The 4,456-nt window shown below is 51.7% G+C and overlaps 1 long non-coding RNA gene across 1 annotated transcript; it reads right to left on the minus strand.

Annotated features, from left to right (window-relative positions):
* Positions 1-2,074: 2,074 nt before the first annotated feature.
* LOC113960307 lies at positions 2,075-4,039 on the minus strand. The gene is made up of 2 exons (XR_003532013.1): positions 3,242-4,039; positions 2,075-2,616 (listed from the first exon to the last, which is right to left on the minus strand). It is a non-coding gene; the product is annotated as an uncharacterized LOC113960307 (long non-coding RNA).
* Between the last annotated feature and the right edge of the window lie 417 nt (positions 4,040-4,456).

Genomic DNA, 4,456 nt, shown 5'->3' on the forward strand with positions numbered 1-4,456 from the left:
ACACCTACTCAAGCTTTGCTGGGTGACTTGAGGGAGAGGATGTAAAAACCCCATCCAAAAATCCCGGGATGAATCAGCCAGGGCATTAATCCAAACTTCGGATCTGAACCACACTTCTATCAGACTTTTCCTGTGACTTGACCAAAGCAGCAGCTCTTTCTGTGTTTTACAGTCAGTCTCAGCAGTTCACTTGTCTCTCTGGAGTCAGATGAGACAACAAACAATGTGCTGTGGCCGTGGCACCCCGAAGAACACGGAGTGAAAGTGGTGGACATGTTCAGGCAGCCCCGTGACTCACCCGGGGTCACTTTGCTGCTTCTGCCACGGAGGAACCAGAAAAACGTTGCAGCTTATTTATATTAAAAATAAAAAGCCATGGAAAAAAACAAAGAGCCGAGCACAGAAAGTTCTTGGCACTTGGGAGTTACCCGAGAGCTTCTCCGCTGCGGTGACCAGATAAACTCTTTTCCTAACCCAAAATCCACTTCCCTGTAACCATCCCCCAAACCCCCAAATGGTTCTTCAGGCAGTGCTGCAGAGCAGGGTGCTGCTCAGTGGAGTTCAGAGGCTCTGCCCTGTCTCAAAGAAACCAACTCCACTTGTAGAGACTCCCACAAAAGTGACATTTATAAGCCATACATTTCAGAACTTCAGAGCTGGAGTTTTATGCCAGACCTTTTTTATGGATGTTTGAGTCACCACTAATTCTTTTTTTTATTTTATTTTTAATTACTGGTTTAAAACTACCTAAACCCTTTTATATCTAGGGGCTGTTCCCTTTTAAAAAGCTGAAAAGATACCCTGGAACAGCGTGAGCACAGCTGGGAGCAAACTCCCTCCACACCCAAACGCTCCTTCCTACCCTCTGAGGACACTTTCACCCTTCCCTTGAACCCTTTGGATGAGGAAACGAATCCTGAGGATCGCACTGGAGCGGGGTTCAGAGGGGATGGGGGAAGAGAATGGGTGTGGGATTGCTGGCTGGTGTCCAGGCACAGAAAGGACAGGCAGGAAGGAATCTGGAGCAGGGAATAATTCAGGGAGACTGAGCTGGAAAGGCACATGGAGTTATGGGGAGACGCCACACAAAAAGATCTATTGGAGCATCAGGCAGGTCATCCTTCCATGTGCCTGTGGTTGCAAAGGGTCTTCAAAGAGCAGGGCACAACCCCTGCCCAGCTGTCACCAGGGGGAAGGGACAGGCACAGTGGGGAGGATGTGCCCGAGGTCATCTGGAAACCACAGGCCAGCTGAGTTCTGAGGGTCACACCAGGAGTTCCTCTGCCTCTCTTCCTCATCTCCCTGTTTCTGAACAGCCCTTCCTGCCCCAGAGGTTAGTGGATCACAGAATCATGGAATGGTTTGGCTGGAAGGGACCTCAAAGCCCAGCCAAGTGCCACCCCCTGCCATGGGCAGGGACACCTTGCACCAGCCCAGGTTGCTCCAAGCCCTGTCCAATCTGGCCTTGGACACTTCCAAGGATCCAGGGGCAGCCACAGCTTCTCTGGGCAACCTGGGCCAGGGCCCCACCACCCTCCCAGCCAGGAATTCCTTCCCCATATCCCATTTAACTCTGCCTTCTGTCACTGGGAAGCCATTCCCCCTCATCCTACCCCTAGAGGCCCTACCAAAAGTCTGCTCCACCTTTCCAAGAAGGCTCCTTTAAGGACTGAAAGAAGGGCCACGTAGCACTTTTCTGACCGTGGAAGGTTTCCCTCCTGAGGAATGGATTCAGGATCCATCCTGAACAATCAGAGCTGCCATCTCTCCATTGTTTTCTCTGCCATCTGGGTGAGAATTGGTGCTGCCACCTCCAACCTCAGAGCGTGGGGAAGCCCAGCCCAGCCCCAGCTCTACTGCACAGCCTTTCACGAGCCAACCAAAGGCCTTCAGCGCTGCCTTTGAGGCTCAGAACGAGTCAGGAAAGCAGAAACTCCAGTGGTTTTTTTCCCCAAGCCTCCTTCTGTCAGGAACTGACACCTCAGCCCTTCTGCTGGTGACGAAGGATGAGCGATCCCAAGCAGTTCCTTCACAGACACAAACACCAACCAGCTCCAGTTGGCTTCTTTTTTTCCCCCCTGGGATCAGAAAACAACTCCTGCTCCCAGCACTGCTCTATCTGACCATCTGAAGGGACCTGGAGGTCTCCAAACCCCTGTGCAAGTCCTCATCTGCAGTCAGCAGCCTCCCCCCAGGCTCACCCCGACCTCCCTCCCGGGCTCCCTTACGTGTCCTGCCTTTGTCTGATCCTGTTTGTTCCGTAACCACAGAAACAGTTTTCCAAACCTGGTGAGCAGACACAGAACCTTCTGAGACGGGAGCTTCAGCCTTTGTTTCCATTTCAAAGAGCCCTTTGGCCCCTGCTCCTCTTTGTTAACAGCGGGGTGAAGGACACACTCACCGCTCGAGATCCTTCCCTAGCACACATTCCACATGCTCCTTGCCTTCCCGTGTCTCCAGCTCCCTGCTGAAGGCTTCCTGCCCATCTCCAGTGCCACTCAGCCACACCAGAGCTTCCCACACGACCTCACGCTGGTTTGCAGCAGAATTTGTTGGCCAGTGGCCGCTCAGGGATTCCAAAATCCACGGTGGGACGGTGATATGGTTTGAAGCTGGCTCCCTGCCAAGTCTCCAAACCTTACCACAAGAAGTCCCCCCCTCCCCCAAAACCTCAGGGAGAAGAGGGAGAAAAACAACCAAGAAAAACCCGAAACGAGAGAGACAGCTATAGCAATATATATATAAATATATTTACACTTATGTTACAGTTATATACAATTGAAATATATATACAATTTCACAAGAGAAAGGGAAGGGGGAAGGGAAAAGGAACAAAACCAAAATAAAATATATATATATCCCGATTAGTAGCCCAATATCTAGCAACTAAAAGAGTTGGCAAAGAAATATCTCACTACTCTCCTTGGGACAACCGAGAGTCGCTCTGGAACGATCGCCGGCAACCTCCGCCTCCCAAGGTCAACAAGGCCTTACCAGGCCTCACCAGGCCTCACTAGGCCTCACTAGGCCTCACCAAGCCTCACCAGGCCTCGCTCCCCAACACAACAGACTCAACACCAGGGAACCTGCACCTCCAAGCTGCTGGAAGGAAAGAGAGTGAAGGCCTCTCCTCCTTTCTTCTTATAGCTCGGCTTACGTAAAAATCGTAGGGAATACTGGGTAAATCTGGGCCCTTCCTTGGCTACAAACCGGTCACCAAGGAAGGCCCAGACCAAACTACCACAGACGGGTCTGCCGCGAGAAACGCCGGGAACAAAACTCTGCTCTAATTCAACCTCAACTCCCCCCCGAAACCAAGCTCTCTTGGCACCCCCTGACACGTGACACTGCTCTTGGGATGGGTGACAAAGCCTGGCACGGGTGGGTGGCACCCCTGCCCACAGCAGGGGGTTGGAATGAGATGATGTTTAAGGTGCCTTCCGGCCCGAACCATCCCGTGATTCCATGAAACAAACACGTCCATTTACAAACCAACCCTCGTTCCTTTATTACTATTCCGTTCAAAACCCTTCTGGCTGCTGAAGGCTCCCTGGAGGCCCATCCCAACCTCCCTCTTCCCAACCAATGCAATCAACTCATCACACACCCCAGCAACGACTCTGGAAAGAGCCTTCCCTGCACAGATGGTTCTCCTGGACTTCTGCTCTCCCTCCAGAGCGACGGGGATGGAACAGGAGAATTTCAAACGAGGCTTTAAACTAGTTTAGGGGTTTTTGGTGCTTTTTTTTTCCTCTCCCTTTCTTTTCACTCCTACTCTGCATCAATTTGGAATGTGTTCAGCTTAAACATTCTGGGCTCCAGTCTGTGGGAAAGGTGTTTACCAAACACTGTGTGTGGGGAGCATTTCCTGAGGATGGAGGGTTTGCTGCCATGTCCTTATGGCATTTTTACATCCATCAGGGAACGAGGGATGTACAGCATCCTTTCCATCCAAGGGAAACACGTGAGCCAGCACTTGATGGGCCCATCCCCACAGAGCCCCTGCAAACATTGTCTGCAGATGGCCTTAAGCTGTAAGGAGGTGAATTTAGATGGGATATAGGGTAGGAATTCTTCCCTGGGAAGGTGGGGAGGGGCTGGAATGGATTTCCCAGAGAAGCTGTGGCTGCCCCTGGATCCCTGGAAGTGTCCAAGACCAGGTTGGACGGGGCTTGGAGCAACCTGGGCCAGTGGGAGGTGTCCCTGCCCATAGCAGGGTTGGGGCTGGATGGCTTTAAGGTCCCTTCCCACTCAAACCATTCCATGATTCTGCATGGCCTGAAACAGCAGAAAGGATCCCAAAAACCTCCTCATCCCACCTGACCAGTATAAAATCAGAGCAGCACAAACCACCACCCCTGAGACAGCGAAGGGTGAAGAGCAGCCACTCATAAAAAAAAAAATTCTCTCTTTCTCCCTCTGTTTTCCTTCTCTTGCTCCCTTCCCTCCAGATGTT

Source organism: Corapipo altera, unplaced genomic scaffold (genome assembly GCF_003945725.1).
Source record: "Corapipo altera isolate COAL_440 unplaced genomic scaffold, ASM394572v1 129, whole genome shotgun sequence".
Classification (NCBI taxonomy): Eukaryota; Metazoa; Chordata; class Aves; order Passeriformes; family Pipridae; genus Corapipo; species Corapipo altera.